The sequence below is a fragment of the Salmo salar genome, chromosome 01, assembly GCF_965601325.2.
Source record: "Salmo salar chromosome 01, fSalSal1, whole genome shotgun sequence".
In the NCBI taxonomy this organism is placed as follows: domain Eukaryota; kingdom Metazoa; phylum Chordata; class Actinopteri; order Salmoniformes; family Salmonidae; genus Salmo; species Salmo salar.
The window spans coordinates 48005745-48033193 of NC_138291.1; positions in this window are offsets into that span (position 1 = coordinate 48005745).

The window sequence follows — 27449 nt, forward strand, 5'->3', positions numbered from 1 at the left end:
CCACATCATTTTAATTCCTCATGATGCCATCTATTTTGTGAAGTGCACCAGTCCCTCCTGCAGCAAAGCATGATGCTGCCACCCCCGTGCTTCACGGTTAGGATGGTGTTCTTCGGCTTGCAAGCCTCCCCCTTTTTCCTCCAGACATAACGATGGTCATTATGGCCAAACAGTTCTATTTCTGTTCCATCAGACCAGAGGACATTTCCGCAAAAAGTACGGTCTTTGTCCCCATGTGAGTTGCAAACCGTAGTCTGGCTTTTTTATGGCGGTTTTGGAGCAGTGGTTTCTTCCTTGCTGAGCGGCCTTTCAGGTTATGTTGATATAGGACTCGTTTTACTGTGGATATAGATATACTTTTGTACCTGTTTCCTCCAGCATCTTCACAAGGTCCTTTGTTGCTGTTCTGGGATTGATTTGCACTTTTCGCACCAAAGTACGTTTATCTCTAGGAGACAGAACTTGTCTCCTTCCTGAGCGGTATGACGGCTGCGTGGTCCCATGGTGTTTATACTTGCGTACTATTGTTTGTACAGATGAATGTGGTACCTTCAGGCGTTTGGATATTGCTCCCAAAGATGAACCAGACTTGTGGAGGTCAACAATTTGATTTCTTTTGATTTTCCCATGATGTCAAGCAAAGAGGCACTGAGTTTGAAGGTAGGCCTTGAAATACATCCACAGGTACACCTCCAATTAACTCAAATGATGTCAATTAGCCCATCAGAAGCTTCTAAAGCCATGACAGTCAACTTAGTGTATGTAAACTTCTGACCCACTGGAATTGTGATACAGTGAATTATAAGTGAAATAATCTGTCTGTAATTGTTGGGGAAATTACTTCCGTCATGCACAAAGTAGATGTCCTAACCGACTTGCCAAAACTATAGTTTGATAACAAGAAATTTGTGGAGTGGTTGAAAAATGAGTTTATAACTCCAACCTAAGTGTATGTAAACTTCCAACTTCAACTGTACCTATACCGGTTGTTAATGTTTATTTATATAACCCTTATTTTAGCAGGTAAGTTGGGATGCCGTGGTAAGTTGACAGAACAAATTCTCATTTACATGTAGATAGTCAGACCCTGTGGAAGATCCTGATCGCACTGAGCTTTTAAACTTTGTCAGGCATGTGCAATTATCTACATGTGCCTGCGTATGTGTATGACTGTGTGCGTGTGTGTGTGTATGCGTGTGTTAATGCTTCTGTTAATATTTTATTTTTTTATTTTTTATTTCACCTTATTTCACCAAGATAAAGCAAAGCAGTTCGACAACATACAAAAACACAGAGTTACACATGGAGTAAAACAACGTACAATCAATGATACAGTAGAAAAAAATAAGACTATATACAATGTGAGCAAATGATGTGAGATAAGGGAGGTAAAGGCAAAAAAAGGCCATGGTGGCAAAGTAAATAAAGTATAGCAAGTAAAACACTGGAATGGTAGATTTGTAATTTGAAGAAAGTTCAAAGTTAAAATATAAATAATATGGTGCAAAGGAGCAAAATAATAAATAAAATAAATAAATACAGTAGGGGAAGAGGTAGCAGTTTGGGCTAAATTATAGATGGGCTATGTACAGGTGCAGTGATCTGGGAGCTGCTCTGATAGCTGGTGCTTAAAGCTAGTGAGGGAGATAAGTGTTTCCAGTTTCAGAGATTTTTGTAGTTCGTTCCAGTCATTGGCAGCAGAGAACTGGAAGGAGAGACGACCAAAGGAGGAGTTGGCTTTAGGGGTGACCAGAGAGATATACCTGCTGGAGCGCATGCTACAGGTGGGTGCTGCTATGGTGACCAGTGAGCGGAGATAAGGGGGGACTTTACCTAGCAGGGTCTTGTAGATGACCTGGAGCCAATGTGTTTGGCGATGATTATGAAGCGAAGGCCAGCCAACGAGAGCGTACAGGTCGCAGTGGTGGGTAGTATATGGGGCTTTGGTGACAAAACGGATGGCACTGTGATAGACTGCATCCAGCTTGTTGAGTAGGGTATTGGAGGCTATTTTGTAAATGACATCGCCGAAGTCGAGGATTGGTAGGATGGTCAGTTTTACGAGGGTATGTTTGGCAGCATGAGTGAAGGATGCTTTGTTGCGAAATAGGAAGCCAATTCTAGATTTAACTTTGGATTGGAGATGATTGATGTGAGTCTGGAAGGAGAGTTTACAGTCTAACCAGACACCTAGGTATTTGTAGTTGTCCACAAATTCTAAGTCAGAACCGTCCAGAGAAGTGATGCTGGACAGGCGGGCAGGTGCAGACAGCGATCGGTTGAAGAGCATGCATTTAGTTTTACTTGTATTTAGGAGCAGTTGGAGACCACGGAAGGAGAGTTGTATGGCATTGAAGCTCGTCTGGAGGGTTGTTAACCTCTTGACGGTCGCCTAGGATAGGGGGCGCCACAGCGCATTTTGAAAAAAATTAGTGCCCATTTTAAACGGCCTACTACTCAAACTCAGAAGCTAGGATATGCATATAATTAATACTTGTGGATAGAAAACACCCTAAAGTTTCTAAAACTGTTTGAATGGTGTCTGTGAGTATAACAGAACTCATATGGCAGTCAAAACCCCGAGACAGATCGAAACAGGAAGTGGAATTCTGAATTGCGGACTCAACTTCATCACGTTGCCTATTAATCACACCGTGAGCTATGGTTCATTGAGCACTTCCTATTGCTTCCACTAGATGTCCCCAGTCTTTACAAAGTGATTTGAGTCTCCTACTGTGAAAACGGACAGAATGACACGCTGTGGAACGTGGTCACACGGAGAGGGCCATCACCATTATGACGCCGGCGCCCCTAGCTACCCTCCCCTTTCGAAACGTTTTGAAACACAATGCAATCGTCCCCCTCTAATCTTATTGGAGCTCTAGTTGAAAAAGGCCCTAAAGATTTATGTTATACAACGTTTGACATGTTTGAACGAACCTAAATAAGAAAAAAATGCATTTTGTTGAAAGAGTAGCCCAGCGCACGTCGGAACTTTTGGTGCAGCCTTCAGAACGCGCTAACAACAACAAGCTAATGGAACATAAAGGATGAACTTTTTCGAACGAAAATACATTTGTTGTGGACCTGGGATTCCTGGAAGTGCCTAAGGATGAAGATAGTCAAAGCTAAGGGATTATTGAAAATAGTATACAAGACTAGATTTGATATGCGATTGTTCCAAGATGGCGCTGACCAGTATTGCTAGCCTATTGTTCTGAGTATCGCATCCCCTTTTATCGCAAAGTGTGATTACCCAGTAAAGTTATTTTTAAATCTGGCATTACAGGTGCTTTCAAGAGATATTCATCTATAAATCTTAGAATGACAATATTACATTAAAAAAAAAATTCGAATAGTAATTTAGTAAATTATAGCGCTGTTTCATCGGATGCATTTGAGCGAAAATAGTTAGTCAACGTTACGCACCGATGTAAAATGCTGTTTTTATATATAAATATGAACTTTATCGAACAAAAGAATGCATGTATTGTGTAACATGATGTCCTAGGTGTGTCATCTGATGAAGATTGTCAAAGGTTAGTGCTGCATTTAGCTGTTTTTTGGTTATTTGTGATGCATGTGGTTGGTCGGAAAATGGCTATGTGGCTACTTATACGATATACTCCTCTAACATAATCTAATGTTTTGCTTTTGATGTAAAGCCTTTTTGAAATCGGACAACGTGGTTCGATTCAGGAGAGGTGTATCTATAAAATGATCTAATTTGGAAAAAAAATTGAAAAAAAAGAATTATTACATTTTGTTATGCTAATGGCGATAGGATTTTTCGCTGGATGTCCGTCCTGCATATGGGACGGAGGCCGCACAGGTGTTAACACAGTGTCCAAAGAAGGGCCAGAAGTATACAGAATGGTGTCGTCTGCGTAGAGGTGGATCAGAGATTCACCAGCAGCAAGAGCGACATCATTGATGTATACAGAGAAAAGAGTTGGCCCAAGAATTGAACCCTGTGGTACCCCCATAGAGACTGCCAGAGGTCCGGACAGCAGGCCCTCCGATTTGACACACTGAACTCTATCAGAGAAGTAGTTGGTGAACCAGGCGACGCAATCGTTTGAGAAACCAAGGCTACTGAGTCTGCCGATGAGGATGTGGTGATTAACAGAGTCAAAAGCTTTGGCCAGGTCAATGAATACGGCAGCACAGTATTGTTTCTTATCGATGGCGGTTACGATGTCGTTTAGGACCTTGAGCGTGGCTGAGGTGCACCCATGACCAGCTCTGAAACCAGATTGCATAGCGGAGAGGGTGCGGTGGGATTCGAAATAGTCGGTAATCTGTTTGTTGACTTGGCTTTCGAAGACCTTAGAAAGGCAGGGTAGGATGGATATAGGTCTGTAGCAATTTGGGTCAAGAGTGTCACCTCCTTTGAAGAGGGGGATGACAGCAGCTGCTTTCCAATCTATGGGAATCTCAGATGACACGAAAGAGAGGTTGAACAGGCTAGTAATAGGGGTTGCAATAATTTCGGCAGATCATTTTAGAAAGAAAGGGTCCAGATTGTCAAGCCCAGCTGATTTGTAGGGGTCCAGATTTTGCAGCTCTTTCAGAACATCAGCTGAATGGATTTGGGAGAAGGAGAAATGGGGGAGGCTTGGGCGAGTAGCTGTGGGGGGTGCAGTGCTGTTGAATGCAGTAGGGGTAGTTAGGTGGAAAGCATGGCCAGCCGTAGAAAAATGCTTATTGAAATTCTCAATTATAGTGGGCTTATCGGTGGTGACAGAGTTTCCTATCCTCAGTGCAGTGGGCAGTTGGGAGGAGGTGTTCTTATTCTCCATGGACTTTACAGTGTCCCAGAACTTTTTAGAGTTTGAGTTGCAAATGTCTGTTTGAAAAAGCTAGCCTTGGCATTTCTAACTGCCTGTGTGTATTGGTTTCTAACTTCCCTGAAAAGTTGCATATCGCGGGGGCAGTTCGATGCTAATGCAGAACGCCACAGGATATTTTTGTGTTGATTAAGGGCAGTCAGGTCTGGGGAGAACCAAGGGCTATATCTGTTCCTGGTTCTAAATTTCTTGAAAGGGGCATGCTTATTTAAGATGGTGAGGAAGGCATTTAAAAAAAAATAACCAGCCATCCTCTACTGACGGGATGAGGTCAATATCCTTCCAGGATACCAGGGCCAGGTCGATTAGAAAGGCTTGCTCGTTGAAATGTTTCAGGGAGCGTTTGACAGTGATGAGTGGAGGTCGTTTGACCGCTGACCCATTACGGATGCAGGCAATGAGGCAGTGATCGCTGAGATCTTGGTTGAAAACAGCAGAGGTGTATTTAGAGGGCAAATTGGTTAGGATGATATCTATGAGGGTGCCAGTGTTTGCGGCTTTGGGGATGTACCTGGTGGGTTCATTAATCATTTGTGTGAGATTGAGGGCATCAAGCTTGGATTGTAGGATGGCTGGGGTGTTAAGCATGTCCCAGTTTAGGTCACCTAGTAGCACGAGCTCTGAAGATAGATGGGGGCAATCAGTTCACATATGGTGTCCAGAGCACAGCTAGGGGCCGAGGGGGGTCTATAGCAGGCGGCGGCGGTGAGAGACTTGTTTTTGGAGAGGTGGATTTTTAAAAGTAGAAGTTCAAATTGTTTGGGTACAGACCTGGATAGCAGGACAGAGCTCTGCAGGCTATCTCTGCAGTAGATTGCAACACCGCCCCCTTTGGTCGTTCTATCTTGTCTGAAAACGTTGTAGTTAGGGATGAAGATTTCAGAGTTTTTGGTGGACTTCCTAAGCCAAGATTCAGACACAGCTAGGACATCCGGGTTGGCAGAGTGTGCTAAAGCAGTGAATAAAACAAACTTAGGGAGGAGGCTTCTAATGTTAACATGCATGAAACAAAGGCTATTACGGTTACAGAAGTCATCAAAAGAGAGCGCCTGGGGAGTAGGAGTGGAGCCAGGCACTGCAGGGCCTGGATTCACCTCTACATCCCCAGAGGAGCAGAGAAGAATGAGTATGAGGGTACGGCTAAAAGCTATAAGAATTGGTCGTCTGTAACGTCCAGAATAGAGAGAAAAAGGAGCAGGTTTCTGGGGGCGATAAAATAGCTTCAAGGTATAATGTACAGACAAAGGTATGGTGGGATGTGAATACAGAGGAGGTAAACCTAGGCATTTAGTGATGATGAGAGAGATATTGTCTCTAGAAACATAATTGAAACCAGAAGATGTCATAGCATGTGTGGGTGGAGGAACTGAGAGGTTGGATAAGGTATAATGAGCAGGGCTAGAGGCTCTACAGTGAAATAAGCTAATAAACACTAACCAGAACAGCAATAGACATTGCATATTGACATTGAGGAGAGGCATGCCTAGCCGAGTGATCAAAGGGTCCAGTGAGATTCAGACAGCTAGCCGGGCCATAGGTAGCAAGCTGGTGGAAGATGGAGGGAGGTCTGTTTTTAGCCACTTCGTGCATTTCCGTCTGTGGGTTAGTGGGGTTCCGTGTGGAAGGGGGGACCAGTCCTAGTTGGCAAAATAGTTAGTTATAGTGGCCCAAGAAAAGTGTCCGATAGACCTATTCAGATCGCAGCCGATAAGACAGCTAACGATTAGTGGGCCGCCGATGGGCGATCAGGTTACGTCGCGACGGAGGGGCCAGTTGGATAACTCCCTCGGGCAGATAACGTCAGTGGTCCAGTCGTGAAGGCCCGATGGGCTCCGCATCGGCAGTAAAACGGGTCAGGATATGCACCTGGCGCATCCATCTAGCCCTTATCCGTCAAACCTGTTCTGGAGCCCCACTTCCTGTCATAGACCCACATCGTGGATGACATCCAGATGTGTATGTTAACAAAGTTAGACTCCCAACCAGCCCTTTAAAAAAAGTTATTACTCTCTCATAATCAAAACATACAGGGATTTGACTAGCTCCACCAATATAACTTACACAAGCAAATCAGACACTCAAGTTGCCTTTGGGAGAGCACATTGAATTAACAACATGCAGACCCTTTAAATTGATAACTAGTCACAAATACTAATGAAATAAACATAATTATATGGCATTAATTACATTGGAGATGGCTCCACAGGAACAGGCATGCGATTTTGATTACAAACGTGATTAATTCTGTTTACTCTTGCGATTGATTTAATGAAGGTGGTTAGTCAGAGGGAAATGACTTTGTTGAAACATATCGTGTCTCGTGTCAGTCCTGGGTCGTGTTGATTAGGCACCAAATATAAGAAAACCAACTGAAACAGGGAGGGACAACATGAACATGAACTTTTCTCAATTTCGTTTTTTTGTTGCAAAATGTTTTCCATTGCATGCCCTAATGAACATCACCCAAAGACGTTGTCTAGGCTTTAAGGTTGGAGATGCCGTAGCTAAAGTCTGGTCTGGTAAGACGGCCTAAGGCCCCCTGCCTTGTAGTGGGAGGATGTTTGGTTTAATATAGTCAAGTTCCTGCAAAGAAGCATGGGAGTACAGAGGCACAAACCTCCTCTCTGGTCAAAAGTAGTGCAATATATAGCGAATAGGGTGCCATTTGGGACACAAGCTTCCTCTCTCAAGGTTAATACACAGCCATGCCTATGATATTAGTACAAATGCCAATGTGTTTCCGTTTAGATAAATAACTGAAGTTTGTGGAGTTCAATCACAAGCCAGTTATCTACATTCTATTTTATATCTTTCAGTCACCCACTCTCTCTTAGTCCCTCTCCCTCCTTTTTTTTCTCTCACTACCTTGTTCATTCTCCCCTCACCTTAGACTTCTTGGACACATTTCAAAGGGCCTCCTCCTTGTCCCTCACCTGAACATACAAACAAAAACACACGCACACAGCGGGTTAATTTGAGGGAATGTGATTAAGTCATGGGCTCTGACAAGAGACAGAGAACGCCAGACACCAATTGGAGAGAAACGTGTTTATCACCAACGGCAATGCCTTGTCTGCCAAACTGATCCGAGTCGCCAAGAGCTGACATCCTCCCAGACGTGATTGTTCCATTCCACTCACTTAACCTGTCTGGTTCCATTTGGGTTTAGCTGACTAGTACATTTTGAACATTTCAAATGTACATGTAGTTGGCTTGACGTAAACCCAACATGACACATTCCAGGCGCTTGTACCTACGTACCATTGGGGTCTATGATTATTTCAAGCAAGGCAACTTGAAAATAGTCATTGTATGTGCTTTTTTTGTCTTGTTGCTTGCAGCAGGTACTATATGCTACCTATTGTGTCTCAATTGCTGATTCTTGTGGATTTTTTGTCAAAATTAACAATGTTTTAGTAACGTGTCATAATAAAGCTGGTACCACTAAAGATTATTTCTGTGCCATGTTCCTTTTTTCCCGCTATCATCAGCAGCTCTACCATTTCCTGTGTGATGGTTATCACCTAAACCCAAGGACCTCATCACGAGTCACGACCAAAATGTCAGCACTGTTCCGTCCTTCATCGATAATCCAATTCAATCTCACTTTATTTATGATGTCCTTGTTAATAGAATTATCTCTTGGCAGCCCTGGGTTTAATAGGCGAGGAGGGAGGAAATTCGCAATGTTGATGTATGTGTTTATTGCGTTTATCGAGACAGGCATAGCCAGGAAAACAGCTGCTATATTCATTTTGCATGGCCTGGTGCCCCGGGTGGGTGAAGATTTCTCTTTAGGATCAATGGAATGGTTGAAAATTAGCAAACCCGGGGCACCGGGCCATGCAAAACAAATTTGCCTTAAACGTTAGTGATCAAAACCATTCATCTTGAGGCGACTGGGGGAGCAGGGTTCTAAAATACAATCAGATTTGATTTGATATCACGCAATAAGTGAAACTGGATTATGATCATTGGCTCGTAAAAAAGGGGAGGTGCAAAAACATTAGTTTGCACTCCCTATTTTAATTTGCTCCATGACAAGGTGCCCAGGTATAAGGTCGTCACTAGGTAACACCGCCACAAAGTCATGAATCTTGTCTATTTCTACTTTTTCTCTTATAATTGGATTTTAAATCTAACTCTCACCTTAATCCTAACCTTAACCACACTGCTAACCTTAGTTTAACGCTTAGCTTAAATTAAGACCAAAAAGCTCAAGTTGTTTTCATGCATTTGTAAGATATAGCCAATTTTCACTTTGTGGCTGTTTTATGTAGTGGAAACCCAAGTGTAGGCTACAGAGAACATGTGTTTGGCTCTCAGCCAACTCGCGAATAGGAAGAACTTTACATCCGGTGTTTCTGACTAATAAACATTGCCATGCTGGTAGGTGGCAACTTTTAAATAAAACCCAGCCCTAAATGAAACGTAGGCTGAAAATAATTTGCACATTATCTCATAAGAATAGACACATAAGACTCACGAAAACATCCGAAGTCACACATTCAGATTTGGCACTTCAAGCCCAAATACACAAAAGTATGTGGACACCTGCTCGTCTAACATCTCATTCCAAAATCTTAGGCATTAATACAGAGTTGGCCCCCCTTTCGCTGCTATAACAGCCTCCACTCTTCTGGGAAGGCTTTCCACTAGATGTTGGAACATTGCTGCGGGGACTTGCTTCCATTCAGCCACAAGAGCATTATTGAGGTCGGGCACTGATGTTGGGAAATTAGGCCTGGCTCGCAGTCTGTGTTCCAATTCATCCCAAAGGTGTTCGATGGGGGTGAGGTCAGGACTCTGTCTAGACAAACCATTTCTGTAGCGACCTCTCTTTGTGCACGGGGGCATTGTCATGCTGAAACAGGAAAGGACCTTCTCCAAACTGTAGCCACAATGTTGGAAGCACAGAATCGTCTAGAATGTCATTGTATGCTGTAGCATTAAGATTTCCTTTCACTGGAACTAAGGGGCCTAGCCCGAACCATGAAAAACAGCCCCAGACTATCATTCCTTCTCCGACAAACTTTACAGTTGGCTCTATGCATTTGGGCAGGTAGCGTTCTCCTGACATCTGCCAAACCCAGATTCATCCGTCAGACTGCCAGATGGTGAAGCGTGATTCATCACGCCAGATGACACGTTTCCACTGCACCAGAGTCCTATGGTGGCGAGCTTTACACCACTCTATCCGACGCTTGGCATTGCATAGGATGAGGCTGCTCGGCCACGGAAACCCATTACGTGAAGCTCCCGATGAACAGTTCTTGTGCTGACATTGCTTCTAGAGACAGAATGGAACTCGGTAGTGAGTGTTGCAATTGAGGACAGACGATTATTAGTAAGGTTCTTCAGTAAGGCCATCCTGCTGCCAATGTTTCTCTATGGAGATTGCATGGCTGTGTGCTTGATTGTATACACCTGTCAGCAACAGGTGTGGCTGAAATAGCCAAATCCACTAATTTGAAGGGGTGTTCACATACCTTTGGCCATGTAGTGTAAGGTCCCACGGTTGACAGTGCATGTCAGAGTAAAAACCAAGCCATGAGGTCGAAGGAATTGTCCGTGGAGCTCCGAGACAGGATTGTGTCAAGGCACAGATCTGGGGAAGGGTACCAAAAAATGTCTGCAGCATTGAAGAACACATTGGCCTCCATAATTCTTAAAATGGAAGAAGTTTGGAACCACAAAGACTCTGGCCACCTGGCCAAACTGAGCAATTGGGGGAGAAGGGCCTTGGTCAGGGACGTGAGCAAAAACCCGATTGTTACTGACAGAGCTCCAGAGTTCCTCTGTGGAGATGGGAGAACCTTCCAGAAGGACAAACATCACTGCAGCACTCCACCAATCAGGCCTTTATGGTAGAGTGGCCAGACGGAAGCCACTCCTCAGTAAAAGGCACATAAAAGCCCGGTTGGAGTTTTCTAAAGGCACCTAAAGGACTATTAGACCATGAGAAACCAGATTCTCTGGTCTGATGAAACCAAGTTTGAACTCTCTGGCCTGAATGCCAGGAAATGTCTGGAGGAAACCTGACACAATCCCTACTGTGAAGCATGGTGGTGGCAGCATCATGCTGTGGGGATATTTTTCAGCGGCAGGGACTGGGAGACTAGTCAGGATTGAGAGAAAGATGAACGAAGCAAAGTACAGAGAGATCCTTGATGAAAACCTGCTCCAGAGCACTCAGGACCACAGACAGGGTCAAAGAATTACCTTCCAACAGGACAACAACCCTAAGCACACAGCCGAGACAAAGCACGTGTGGCTTCGCGACAAGTCTCTGAATGTCCTTGAGTGGCCCAGCCAGATCCCGATCTATCATCTCTGGAAATACCTGAAAATAGCTATCCAGTGACGCTCCCCATCCAACCTGACAGAGCTTCAGAGGATCTGCAGAGAGGAATGGGAGAAACTTCCCAAATACAGGTGTGCCAAGCTTGGAGTGTCATACCCAGGAAGACTCGAGGCTGTAATCGCTGCCAAAGGTGCTTCAAAAAAGTACTAAGTAAAGGGTCTAAATACTTATGTAAATGTGATATTTCCGGGGTTTTTTTTATAAATTTGCACAAATTTATAAAAACAGTTTTTTGCTTTTTGAAGTTAAAATGTTTTTATTTTCCAACATTACAAACAATTAGGTTTCTCAGAGCATGGTAGTGAGGTCATATGTATGAGATTAACATGCTGACCACACGAGTGGTCGAGTTAGGTGCAAGAGCATTGCAAAATAAATGTACACATTCATGTTATTCAATAATTTCATCCAAACTGTGCTCATGTCAACGTGCATCTCCTAGCCAAGTGTTAAACTTTGTAATATTTTGACGCTTAACACACTGCAAGTCCCTCCTCTCCGATCTCGTCATTGGTTTTTAGAAGCATATACCCATGTGGGTGACTGAAAGCTGAACTGAGGTCCACACTACAGTCGGTGGTGATAATGCACCTTAAAGTTGGTTGCCAACCGCCATATGAAGTCCAAATAAGAAGAAGAGAGAAGAAGAAGACTGAAGGAGGAGAGATTACTAGAAACAAACTCAGTTTACCATTTTATCTGTGGATTAATTGTCGGAGTAGAGGACCTTGTGCATATCAGGTAAAATAACAACTCAATGTTTATATCCCAGAACAAATTAGTGAGTAACAGAAAGCTAGCAAAATGGCCATGAATGTTTCATGCGTTTCGACGTGTACTCAAATTAATATAGTTGGTTCACAGTTCGCTTTGATATTTCAACCTGTATGTCCTGATCGCGTCTGGTGTGAATGGACAAAATCAACATGCGCACGATGGAGCATGCGGACGCACGTGCTTGCCCAGTCTAGTCAGCGTGTAAGCTTATGGGCTATGTCATTAAAAAAATATGAAATCCCCCAAAATATGAAATCCAAATTATTTGGGCGAGGCTCAATGTTATTTTATCTCACGAGATGACCACAAGATCTCAGTGCAAGAGGCGTCACTACAGCCCCTGGTTCGAATCCAGGCTAAATCACATCCGGACGTGATTGGGAGTCCCATAGCGCAAGTCAGCCTAGCGCCGTCCGAACTTCCGAACACTGCCCTGGATCCCTAAGAAGTTGTTAAATAAAGGTTAAATTAAAATGTAAAAATTAAAAGATCTGAGAGGTCCTCCCATATCTTCACTCCTCCCACGCACAACCCCTCACGTACAAACATTCTCCCTTTTGCTCCAACACTTTAACATCGTATCATACCAGAGAAAACATGGGAGAGAGATGGTTTGACTGCCTTTTGTCAATCAAGGCTGATGAAAGGTCAACCACTTTGGGGCTCGTATTCATAAAGCGTCTCAGAGTAGGAGTGCTGATCCAGGATCAGTTTTGACTTTTAGATCTTAATGAATAAGATTACATGGGCAGGGGAGATCTGCATTCCTACTCTGAGACACTATGAATACGGGCCCAGCTCATGTGAACAGAGGGGTGAATTAAATACCAGATGTGTGTGGCATCTGTTTTCAATTAGCTGGATCTGAGTACTACTAATCGAAGCTAAAACAACATTCCACCGCCAAAAGGAGCTGAAGGCGATTTACAGAAAGTGAAAACCTCAGGCTGCAATTGGATTCAGATGAGGCAGAGAAAGGAGTGCTTGGCACTCATCTAAAACAGTAACATGGTAATGTATTAGACCGTGTCTATAGCAGGTTAGTTAAAGTTACTGTACATACTGTAAGTGACAAATGGGGGAGTTGAACCCACAACCATGGTGTTGCCAACACCATGCTACAACCACCAAAACCTTCGAAAGATACTTAAACCAACCCACTCCTTTCACCATTTATTATTCACCAAACCAATTCCTTTGACCAAACCACCCCTGTTTAACAAACCGCTCAAAACCAACCCACTCCTCCTTATTTCGTTCACAGAGAAACGAAGTTCCCCTCAGGTAAAACAAAAAAAAGAACATACAGTTGTCCATTTCACAAATACCCAACATTACAGCACTGTGACCCCATGAGGCTGAGACTAGCTTTGTGTTGATCTCCATGGGAACCATACGAGCAGGGAGATCCCGTCCCAATTCTGACACCAGTGTAGCAAATTTGTTAATTTATTCAGACAGACAATATGGCTGCTTCTTTTACTGAACTAGGAGCTGGAGACACACAAATAAAATTCACGTGGGGCAGACTAGACCCTAAACTACAAAAAAGAAAGAAAGTCACTCTCTGTATTACTCCTAGTTATGTATTATTACGTGACTGAAACTATATTTCGTTGAGTCAGTGCCCAGTGTCGTAACTTTCAAAAAATGTTCCAAGCTCCCTCTACTGAACCACAAAATGGGTCTGGGAACAACCCCTCTCCAAAGACCACTGGGACCATTACAAATCAATACAGGCCATTGAGTCAGCTGATAGTTTGCAGTGTTATACACAGAAGGCTGGGCATTCCTGATGACGAAACTATGGGAACAGAAATGGAAGGTATGTTACAGAAATATGAGATTTGGTATCGTTTCTATATCATATTTTTCTGTTTCTGTGTCTCACGAGGAATGGCTAAGACTGATTCGGTTAATGAAACATTTCTAGAAATGTTGGGCAGCAAATGATTAGAAAGACATATGAATGCCATGCGTAATGTTAAATTCATAGATGTTGACAGTACCAGTCTACAGTCTTATGATCTTTTTCAGCGTTTTCGGGAAATTATTTATAAGAAATACTTAAAATGTTAAATCCTTTTACAGAATAGCTTAGATATTGAGTAATGGAACGTGAGGTCAGCTCAGTAGCAGAGCAGTTAAAAAATTTATTATTTGAACAGATGTGACTCCTTACTCACCAAGCCCTTTTATTAGAGTATCACTAGAGCCTTGTCTCAACACGTTCTGAGCTTCACACTATTCATAGTTGGTATCTCTCACCTTCTTAGATCCTTGCCTAGGCATACCTCTCCCTCCCTTCTCCGACATAAATGGTTCTGACAGTGGAGTAAAGGTACGTTAGGTGGGTGTTAATCAACCGCAACCACTCAATCTTTAGTGGAGGAGTGTGTCATGGAAGGGAACGTGTCAGAACTTGTCATGAGCATTTTTGGTTGTCTCATCAAACAGGAAGTGCAAGTGCGTATCCACAGTTATGGACAGTGAATCAGGTGTTTGTCTTTCGACACCCTAGGTATCAGGGGACCGATATTGATGTGACACCCACGGGTGCAGTTCAGAGAGAAGCTGGCCGGGTATCAAACTTTTTCCACATTTTGTTGTGTTACAGCCTGAATTTAAAATGTATTAATTTGAGATGTTGTGTCCCTGGCCTACACACAATACCCCATAATGTCAAAGTGGAATTATGTTTTTAGAAGTTTGCAAATTAATTAAAAATGAAATGCTTGAATGTCTTGAGTCTTTAAATATTCAACCCCTTTGTTATGGCAAGCCTAAAGTTCAGGAGTAAAGATTTGATAAACAAGTCACATAATAAGTTGAATGGACTCTGTGGGCAATAATAGTGTTTACCATGATTTTTGAATAACTACCTCATCTCTGTACCCCACACATCCAATTATCTGTTAGTGTAACGGCTGTCTTTGGAAGAAGAGGACCAAGGCGCAGCGTGGTTAGTGCTCATCATAATGTTTTAATGTAACACTTTAAACAAGACAAGAAACGAACGACAGCCAAAACAGTTCTGTCAGGTAACAACACTAAACAGAAATTAACCACCCACAAAACCCAAAGGAAAACAGGCTACCTAAGTATGACTCCCAATCAGCGACAACGATGTACAGCTGTCCCTGATTGAGAGCCATACCAGGCCAAAACAAAGAAATACAAAAACATAGAAAAAAGGACATAGAATGCCCACCCAAATCACACCCTGACCAAACCTAAATAGAGACATAAAAAGGCTCTCTCAGGTCAGGGCGTGACAGTTAGGTCCCTCAGTCGAGCATTGAATTTCAAACACAGATTCAACCAGAAAGACCAGGGAGGTTTTCCAATGCCTCGCAAAGAAGTGCACCTATTGCTGTAGGTGCCCTGTAGATGGTTAACATTTTTAAAAGCAGACATTGAATATCCCTTTGAGCATTGTGAAGTTATTAATTACACTTTGGAAGGTGAATCAATACACCCAGTCCTTATAAAGATATGACGTCCTTCCTAACTCAGTTGCCAGAGAGGAAGGAAACCCCTCAGGGATTTCACCATGAGGCCAATAGTGACTTTAAAACATTTACAGAGTTTAATGGCTTTGATAGGAGAAAACTGAGGATGAAGCAAATACGTTGTAGTTACTCCACAATACTAATCTAAATGACAGAGTGAAAAGAAGGAAGCCTGTACAGAATACAAGTATTCCAAAACATGCATCCTGTTTGCAGTAAGTCACTAAAGTAAAACTGCTAAAAATGTGGCAAAGAAGTGAACTTTATGTTTGGGGCAAATTCAACACAACACGTCACTGAGTACCAGTATTCATATTTTCAATCATGGTGGTGGCTCATGCAATGGGTATGCTTGTCATCGGCAAGGACTAGGGAGTTTTTTTAGGATAAAAATAAACAAAATAGTTAAGCACAGACAAAATCCTAGAGGAAAAGCTTTCCAACAGACAATGGAAGACAAATTCACCATTCAGCAGGACAATAACCTAAAACACAAGGCTAAATATACACTGGAGTTGCTTACCAAGATGACATTGAATGTTCCTGAGTGACCTAGCTACAGATTTGACTTTAATCGCTTGAAAATCTATGGCAAGACTTGAAAATGGCTGTCTTGCAATGATCAACAACCAACTTGAATGATGGCGCCGGAGAGGATGGCTGCATTGTTTTTAACTTATTCTGTACATAATATTGCTGCTAGTCTCTTATGACCAAAAAGAGCTTCTGGACAGCGATTACTCACCTCGAATTGGACGAAGAATATTTATTTAATGAGTCAGATGGGAAGGATATACTCCAAACACCCAAACAGGCCCTCATCCCGTCATTCGCAGGAGAAAGAACAGAGATTTTGCGGAAGGAGATCGGGGTGCTTTGTGAGGATCAGGCGACGAGTGGCAAATCTGCCTTTGCCATTCGTACTGTTAGCCAAAGTTCAATCGCTAGAAAATAAATGTGACAAACTAAAAGCACGTATATCCTACCAACGGGACATTAAAAACGGTAATATCTTATGTTTCACCGAGTCGTGGTTAAACGACGACATTAAGAACATACAGCTGGCGGGTTATACACTCTATCGGCAGGATAAAACAGCAGCCTCTGGTAAGACACGGGGTGGCAGCCTATGTAAATTTGTAAACAACAGCTGGTGAACGATATCTAAGGAAGGCTCGAGGGTTTGCTCGCCTGAGGTAGAGTATCTCGTGATAAGCTGTAGACCACACTATCTATCTAGAGAGTTTTCATCTGTATTTTTCGTAGCTGTCTACATACCACCACAGACCGATGCTGGCACTAAGACCGCCATAAGCAAACAGGAAAATGCTCATCCAGAGGCAGCGCTCCTAGGGGTTCGGGGACTTTAATGCTGGGAAACTTAAATCAGTTTTTCCTCATTTCTATCAGCATGTTAAATGTGCAACCAGAGGGGGAAAAAACTCTGGACCTCCATTACTCCACACACAGAGAAGCAAACAAAGCTCTCCCTCGCCCTCCATTTGGCAAATCTGACCATAATTCTATCCTCCTGATTCCTGCTTACCGGCAAAAATTAAAGCAGGATGCACCAGTGACTCGGTCTATAAAAAAAGTGGTAAACTGAAGCAGATGCTAATCTACAGGACTGTTTTGCTAGCACAGACTGGAATATGTTCCGGGACTCTTCCGCATGGCATTGAGGACACCACACACACGTCAGTCACCGACTTCATCAATAAGTGCATCTATGACATTGTCCCCACAGTGACTGTACGTACATACCCCAACCAGAAGCCATGGATTACAGGCAACATTCGCACTGAGCTAAAGGGTAGAGCTGCCGCTTTCAAGGAGCGGGACTCTAACACGGAAGCTTATAAGAAATCCAGCTATGCCCTCCAATGAACCATCAAACAGGCAAAGTATCAATACAGGACTAAGATCGAATCGTACTACACCGGCTCCGATGCTCGTCAGATGTAGCAGGGCTTGCAAACTATTACAGACAACAAAGGGAAGCACAGCTGAGAGGTGCCCAGTGTCACGAGCCTACCAGACGAGCTAAATAACTTCTATGCTCGTTTCAAAGCAAGTAACACTGAAACATGCATGAACGCATCACCTGTTCCAGACGACTGTGTGTTCATGCTCTCCGCAGCTGATGTAAGACCTTTAACCTGTTGGGGCTAGGGGGCAGTATTTTCACGGCTGGATAAAAAAACGTACCCGATTTAATGTGGTTACTAATCCTACCCAGTAACTAGAATATGCATATACTTATTATATATGGATAGAAAACACCCTAAAGTTTCTAAAACTGTTTGAATGGTGTCTGTGAGTATAACAGAACTCATTTGGCAGGCAAAACCCTGAGACATTTTCTGACAGGAAGTGGATACCTGATGTGTTGAATTACCTTTAAGCCTATGCCATTGAAACACACAGGGGTTGATTAATGTTTTGGCACTTCCTATTGCTTCCACTAGATGTCACCAGCCTTTACAAAGTGTTTTGAGTCTTTTACTGTGAGATCTGACCGAACAAGAGCCATGGAACGGTGATGACCGATTAGACTCTGGCGCGCGAGTTCATGTTGGGTACCCTCGTTCCAATACGTTATAAAAGAGAATGCATTCGTCCACCTTGAATATTATTCATGTTCTGGTTAAAAAAGGCACTAATGATTTATGCTATACAACGTTTGACATGTTTGAACGAACGTAAATATATTTTTTCCCCTCGTTCATGACGAGAAGTCCGGCTGGCTTAGATCATGTGCTAACAACACGGAGCTTTTTGGATATAAATGATGAGCTTTTTTGAACAAAACTACATTCGTTATGGACCTGGGATTCCTGGAAGTGACATCTGATGAAGAGAATCAAAGGTAATGGATTATTTACATAGTATTTTCGATTTTAGATCTCTCCAACATGGCCGTTTGTCTGTTTAGCAAAGCATATTTTTCTGGGCGCAGTGCTCAGATTATTGCAAAGTGTGATTTCCCAGTAAGGTTATTTTTAAATCTGGCAAGTTGATTGCGTTCAAGAGATGTAAATCTATAATTCTTTAAATGACAATATAATATTTTACCAATGTTTTCTAATTTTAATTATTTAATTTGTGGTGCTGACTTGACTGCCGGTTATTGGAGGGAAACGATTTCCTCAACATCAATGCCATAGTAAAACGCTGTTTTTGGATATAAATATGAACTTGATAGAACTAAAAATGCATGCATTGTCTAACATAATGTCCTAGGAGTGTCATCTGATGGAGATTGTAAAAGGTTAGTGCATCATTTTAGCTGGTTTTATGGTTTTGGTGACGCCTGTCTTTGAATTGACAAAACATTACACACAGCTATTGTCAATGTACTCTCCTAACATAATCTAACTTTATGCTTTCGCCGTAAAACCTTTTTGAAATCGGACAACGTGGTTAGATTAAGGAGATGTTTATCTTTCAAAGGGTGTAAGATAGTTGTATGTTTGAAAAATTTGAATTTTGACATTTATTTGGTTTCAAATTTGCCGCTCTTGAAATGCACCTGCTGTTGATAGGGTGCACCACGGGTGGCACGCTAGCGTCCCACATAGCCCCAAGAAGTTAAACAGGTCAACATTCACAAGGCCGCAGGGCCAGACGGATTACCAGGACGTGTACACCGAGCATGCGCTGACCAACTGGCAAGTGTCTTCAATGACATTTTCAACCTCTCCCTGTCTGAGTCCGTAATACCAACATGTTTCAAGCAGACCACCATAGTTCCTGTGCCCAAGAACACTAAGGTAACCTGCCTAAATGACTACCGACCCGTAGCACTCATGTCTGTAGCCATGAAGTGCTTTGAAAGGCTGGTGATGGCTCACATCAACACCATTATCCCAGAAACCCTAGACCCACACCAATTTGCATACCACCCCAACAGATCCACAGATGATGCACTCCACACTATTGCACTCCACACTATTGCACTCCACACTACCCTTTCCCACCTGGACAAAAGGAACACCTATGTGAGAATGCTATTCATTGACTACAGCTCAGCGTTCAACACCATAGTGCCCTCAAAGCTCATCACTAAGCTAAGGACCCTGGGACTAAACACCTCCCTCTGCAACTGGTTCCTGGACTTCCTGACAGGCCACCTCCAGGTGGTAAGGATAGGTAACAACACATCCATATGCTGATCCTCAACACGGGGGCCCCTCAGGGGTGTAAACTCTCTTGGTAAATAGTGTGGTCTACACCTTATCATGAGATACTCTACCTCAGGTGAGCAAAACCTAGAGACTTCCTTAGATTTCGTGCACCAGCTGTTGTTTACAAATATACGTAGGCCGCCACCCCTTGTCTTACCAGAGGCCACTGTTCTATCCTGCCGAAAAAGCTTCAAGCCCGCCAGCAGTATGTTAATCATGTCGTTGTTCAGCCATGACTCAGTGAAACATAAGATATTACAGTTTTTAATGTCCCGTTGGTAGGATATACGTGCTCATAGCTTGTCTATTTTATTAGCCACTGTTTGTACGTTGGCTAATAGGACCGATGGTAAAGGTAGATTACCCTCTCGGCGACGGATCCTTACAAGGCACCCGGACCGTCGTCCACAATATCTCCATATTTTCCTCCTGCGAATGATGGGGATGAGGGCCTTGTCTGGTGTCCAAAGTAAATCCTACCTTGTTGAAGAAGAAGAATTCCTCCAGTACGGGGTGAGTAATCGCTGCCCTGATATCAAAAAGCTATTTTCGGTCATAAGACACGGTGGCAGAAACATTATGTACAGAAGAAGTTACAAATAACGTGAAAAAGCATAGCACATTTGGTTACGGGATCGTAAAATGGCAGCCATCTCCTTCGGCGCCATTATTATATCCGCCTCACTCTGAGAACTACATTTTAATAGAAAACTATACAAATTATACATTTGTTACATTAATATGAAGAAGTATTCAGTTATATGAGATCTGTATGTAAAACATTTACATTTGACATTTTAGTAATTTAGCAGATGCTCTTATCCAGAGCGACTTACAGTAAGTGCATAATCTTAATTAAGATAGCTAGGTAAGACAACCACATATCACAGTAAAATATAAAAGATACAAACATTCCATTCCAGCTTAAAAATGGATACAGTACCTTCAGAAAGTATTCATACTCCTTGACTTATTCCACATTTTGTTGAGTTACAGCCTGAATTCAAAATTTATTATTTTGTATGTTTTCTCACCCATCTACACACAATACCACATAATGACATAGTGAAAACATGTTTGTAGAATTTTTTTTATTGAAAATGAAATATAGAAATATCTCATTTACATAAGTCGTCACATCCCTGAGTCAATACATGTTTGAATCACAGATGTGAGTCTTTCTGGGTTAGTCTCTAAGAGATTCAAGCACTGTCAAGCACTGTCAAGTTCAAATCAAATCATATTTGTCACATGCGCCGAATACAACAAGTACCTTACATTGAAATGCTTACTTACAAGCCCTTAACCTACAATACAGTTTTAAGAAAATACCTAAAGAAAGTAACTCTTGGACCTAGACTTGGCATTCCGGTACCGCTTGCTGTGTCTATGACTAGGGTGGCTGAAGTCTTTGACAATTTTTAGGGCCTTCCTCTGACACTGCCTGGTATAAAGGACCTGGATGGCAGGAAGTTTGGCCCCGGTGATGTACTGGACCGTAAGCACTACTCTGGTGTTGGAGTCGTGCCTGGCAGTGCAGTCATGAGTGAACAGGGAGTACAGGAGAGGACTGAGCACGCACCCCTGAGGGGCAACCATGCTGAGGATCAGCGTGGCGGACGTGTTGTTCCCTCTGGTTGCACATTTAACATGCTGGTAGAGATTTGGTAGAACGGATTTCAGTTTCCCTGCTAATCAAAAGGCTACCCAGACCCATTTTTTTCACTGCTGCTACTCTCTGTTTATTATCCATGCATAGTCACTTTACCTCTACCTACAGTTGAAGTGGGAAGTTTACATACACTTAGGCTGGAGTCATTAAAACTCGTTTTTCAACCACTCCATAAATGTTTTGTTAACAAACTATAGTTTTGGCAAGTCGTTTAGGACATCTACTTTGGGCATGACACAAGTAATTTTTCCAACAATTGTTTACAGAGAGATAATTTCACTTATAATTCACCGTATCACAAATCCAGTGGGTCAGAAGTTTACATACACTAAGTTGACTGTACCTTTAAACAGCTTGGAAAATTCCAGAAAACGATGTCATGGCTTTAGAAGCATCTAATAGGCTAATTGGCATCATTTGAGTTAATTGGAGGTGTACCTGTGGATGTATTTCAAGGCCTACCTTCAAACTCAGTGCCTCTTTGCTTGACATCATGGGAAAATAAAAAGACCACAGAAAAAAATTGTAGACCTCCACAAGTCGGGTTTATCCTTGGGAGCAATTTCCAAATGCCTGAAGGTACCACGTTCATCTGTACAAACAATAGTACGCAAGTATAAACACCATGGGACCACGCCGCCGTCATACCGCTCAGGAAGGAGACGCATTCTGTCTCCTAGAGATGAACGTACTTTGTTGCGAAAAGTGCAAGTCAATCCCAGAACAACAGCAAAGGACCTTGTGAAGATGCTGGAGGAAACAGGTACAAAAGTATCTATATCCACAGTAAAACGAGTCCTATATTGACATAAACTGAAAGGTTGCTCAACAAGGAAGAAGCCACTGCTCCAAAACCGCCATAAAAAAGCAAAGTTGTGACAAAATGGCTTAAGGACAACAAAGTCAAGGTATTGGATTGGTCATCACAAAGCCCTGACCTCAATCCCATAGATGATTTGTGGGCAGAACTGAAAAAGCGTGTGTGAGCAAGGAGGCCTACAAACCTGACTCAGTTACACCAGCTCTGTCAGGAGGAATGGGCAAGGGTGCCTATATATTTGTCCGCAAATGTATGTTAGCATTTTTACTCAGCTAGAGTCTGTCTGAAGTTACACATCGCACTATTACTGTTTTGGAATATATTGTTCAAAATATTTTCTTGAACAGCCTCTATATCGTGTGCATGTTTAACCATTGATATGTTCTAGGGGCCATTTTGAAACCTTAAGGAGCATCGGGTATGTCTAGAATGTCTACCAATGGCATGTCTATCTTTTTGTGAGAAATAACACTGGTCACTCAAGACATTTATAAAGTATAAATAGCCCTCACATTAGATTAGGGACTGCAAAAATACTATATTAATGATTAGTAAATGGGTTATAAGGACCTAAACATCTTATGAATTAAATTATGAATAATTAATACATAATTAAAAAGTTGTTTATAAATGTGTGAATAATAATTATTAAATGGTGATCAAACTGTTTGTAAATACATTATAAATGGTTTATTACTGAACTTTATTATAAAGTTTTACTGTTGCCTGAATTGACGTGTTGTACCCAGTGTTTGAAGTGGACTGAAATCGGTGCCGTACACATTTTGGGTTCCGCTGTTGTGCCGAAAATCTTCCCCCTGCCTTCCCCCTGCCTCTCGGCGACGGATCCCCCCTTCTAATTTCCTTAGTTTTGTGGCTAGAGTCAAATACTTTCTGTAACACACATCAGAGTCAAATACTTTCTATAGAACAAACTTCACGTCAGGATAGGCAACATAAATTAATAATTAATGTGTATGTGTTACATTAAACATAGAGGAGGGAGTAAAATGTTGGCAAGCAATAAACATTTCAGAACAACTATGGCTCAATTATTATCCTTACACATTCAAAAATACTAGTCGAATAAGACATGGGAGAGATGACGAATATTGGCAAAGAGATTTATTTATAGACTAATACAAAATCAGTAGCGGATTTAGGTACGGGCGACATGGGCAGCCGCCCAGGGCGGCATCTTGCCGGGGGCGGCTCCGGGTGGCCCAGGGTGCGGCGGGAGCGGGCGCGGGCGATGAAGGGGGGTTCGCCAAGGGTGCCATACTAGCTGGAACTGCCACATACACTTGAAACAAATATCCAAACCTAAAACTGCAGACAAAAGTGCTTTCTGCTACTAAGAGCAGTGAAATGTAGGCTTAACTGGCAACGGAGTGAAGAGCAGAAATCTCAACTAGCAAGCAAGTCCCAGCAATGAAGAACGCTAAAGAGGGGGGAGTATTCTGGCAGAGGAGAGATTTTCGGCACAACACCGGTACTCTTCATCTTTAGGTGTCTGTACTCATCATATTTTTAAACCAATATTCTATAAGATTCAGAATCACCTTTATTCGCCAAGTGCATTTAAACATACTCAGAATTGTATATGGGGATATGGTACTGCTAGTGATAGATAACATTTAGACACATACAGACAGAGGAATTTACACAAAGTTTACATACAGTACATTATATACAAAATAGATAAAGTGAACATAGATGGGATATACAAATTTACAGTATGAATACATCTATATGCAGAGGTAGGGATGCTCCGTAACGTATAATGATAGGTGCCTATGTACTGTGTATGCAGTGTTTTGTACAGATGAATCGAGTGTGGTTCCAGTATAGGGCAGTAACTATGTGCAGTTCAAAGGTAGCTTGATGCAGTGAGCAGCATGTACCTTTAATTTGAATTTTGTTGACAGATTCAATAGAATACATCCGAGTGAACGGGGTCAGAATATAGGATCAATGAAAGAAAGCCATTTATGCACATTGGTCTCAGTTTTAGCACAAACTTGTACATTATTTAGACACATTTTAGGGTTAGGAAAGAATATAAGAAAAATGGTTAGGAGAGCCTTTATGTACAAAATATATTGACTAATAAAAAATACAGTGGTTTGATTCCTCCTGAAAGTTGCCATGTTGAAGTTCAACACATAAAAGATTGGAAGGTGGGAAAAAGTGTAAATAGGGAATGAACAATAATCCTATAAATATACCCTAATTGTAACTAATCATGGAACTGTATGACAACGGTCCAGTCGTCGTGAACCGTGCGGCAGGCTCCAGGTTTAAACTGCTTCGTGTGGTCTGAGTTCCATAATGATTCAAATAGGCTACATGTCCCAAATTATTGCACAACGTTAGCCTTTTATGATCCACCAATGCTAACGACCCTCAGGAACAAATTACAAGGACATGACAGAGGAAAGGTGAATGTAATGATTGAAAAAAAGTGGGTATTACTGGCGGTGGCTCCCGATAGAGGCTAATATTTAACATGAAAAGCCCAGGCATATAATTCAAAAAATTCTAAAGCGCACACATCAACTCGGCAGGTTCAGTTTACAGAAGCCTATAGCTTGGGTCTCCAAATTTCATCCAAGCTAATTGAGGGCACACATTGCAAATTCGGAATAACTGCACAGCTATTTATATCGTACCTATTTCACTGTGGAAAAGAGGATGCAATATATGTCATGTTGATATGATTTTCAGTCTGCTTCCATATGGCTGCTTTTTACATTTGTCTCCAGGGATCATAAGGAAAAATCATCTAAAACAATTGCTATGTGTATTTACAATCCCCTTCTCCAAACTGATTACTCATTTACCTAGCTCTTATCAATTTATAAATTACAGTGCATGGAGAATGCTGTTTTTTCTATGGGAAAAAAATTAAGTAGATGCTTTTTCCACTTAGAACCGGTAGGTTCGCTAGACCTTAATCATAGTTTCATCATGGGTAACGGTGGCATAGAAGTAGGGGGGCTGAAAAATCGGAATAAAAAATTATACAAATGTATAAATAGAAATATATATTCATTTTTTTCTCTCACAAAAGTAGTGCACTGGACCTTTACTAGTCCTGTATTACAGGACCTATTTAGCCATCTGTAGAGCAGCCCCCCAAACATTCAGCACAAGCACACACATACACACATTTCCTGACATGGAAAACAGCATTCCTGCCACAGATGTAATGGGGAACATTAACTCCAACCTGCTAATGAGGCTGTGATCAGCGACACGCTAAGTCAGAAGGTGAAAACAAATGATTCACTGTTTTTGAAGGACTTTAGCAGAACCTTTGGTGAGATTTCAACGAATGAAGGCTAGACTTTGACGGGAACAACAAGCAAGCATGAAACAGCCACATGTCTGCTTTTGATATCAGTCCCCTGGTGTTATTTCTAACAGACCTTGACATTTCTACAGTGGGGTGAAACTGGACCAAGGGTTAGGAAACTGCTAGCACATGGTTATGACTAGGTTTCAAAGTCTGGAATTCAAACATGTCTATGTCCCAAAGATTGGGACTGTGTCTCAAATGGCACCCTATTCCCTATGTAGTGCACTACTTTTAACCAGGGCCCATAAGGGGTAAATTGATCAGTTTAATGGATGCTTACTTGCTAAAGAAGTATTGAGAGTTGACCTTGTGATTGTTGTTTGTGAGCGTTGTTCCACCCGTGGGGAGTGATGACGTAATCACGTTTTATTGACTAAAACTGTGCGTTTACACTAGAGACTTCCTGTTTTTTGCATTGGCTGAGGTGCACTCCCCTGATTCCACTGGTATAGCCATTCGCCTACGCAGTAGACAGGCTTGTCAGACATTCAGCGTTGCTCTACAATGCCCACAAGCTTTACACGACTCATCTCAAGTTAACCCGGAACTGGGAGGAAACATTTTATGGAACTGAATTGTGCATTTCCAAAGGTATATGGGTCCTTCCACTGATTTTTTTAAAATATTTTTTTATATTGCATATAGAACAGACACTTCAAAACATACCTTTTTATACTTTTTTTGACTCTCCATTTTGCTATGTATGAATGTGTTTCTATGGGCTAATAACTACATTTTAGGGGTCCTAAAATTCTAAATTAAATAGCTAAATGATCCATGGTATGATCATCTTAAAACAATTCCATATGTTTGCTGTATTAGTTCTACTAAGCTATCAGCCAACAAGTGAATACATTTAGAGGGACATTTAACAAGTCCACGAGCTTCACAGTCACTGACTCTCTAGACGGTGTGGTAGTTGAAGTCAATGACCATCATGTTTAAATCTGAAATCCATTTTTGAACACCAGTAAGACAAGAGAGAAATGAATTGCTTGTCCACTCATGGAGTTCACATGGAGTTCACAATTCCAACAACTAAGCAAGTACATGCTTAGAGGGCATGTCACATGTCCAGTCATGATGACGGAATTTAACATGTGCAATGGAATTTACATGTTGAATATAGATGCATCTAACATGGAGGTGAATTTCATTGCTTACACCCCAGTACCTCCTCAATGGAATGCTTTTGACTCCTAATTAAACAGGGTACAAGCTTTAGGGAGGACTCTTGAGTCTGAGATAAGATCAGGCTCATGTCAGGACAGAACTCCCCTAGCTCCCATACTTCTCTCTCCTTTTGATAGCGTCAGACCTATGCAATAATTTATATATACACTAGATGACTATTAGGGGGTGCTGTGCTGAAGCTAACACGCCTCCATCTTGGTACTCCCCAGAGTAAAAAATATTTTGGAACTATAGAAATGCATTTATTAATGTCTACATTAGTGTTTGCCATATGTATTCTATTATAGACACCTTAATGTCTACTTTTAAATTATATTATGTGAGCTAAACATACACATTTAAAATATATTAAACCGATTACTAATGTTACTGTCCCCAGTTCAACAAAAACATACTTAAATACATGTTATTTTGTCCTTGAAACATTTCATTGAAATACTGTAGAATTCCATTCATTCCAATGGAGGACTGCTCCTACTGGGGAGTGCCAATATGGCCGACTGGTGGCTTTAAAGCATCTCAATAGACAACAGAGGAAGTGGCAAGGGAACTAATGTGGGTTAGAGGGGAGGAGATGCTATGTATTAATGTGGGAATAGTCTGAATTGTAACCTCTCCTCCCCTCTTGTCCCCTTTCCCTCTCCTCCTTTCCTCCTGAGAGGATGTCACCTCTTCACCCAGTGGTCCAGTTGCCTTTATTAATGGCTAAAGT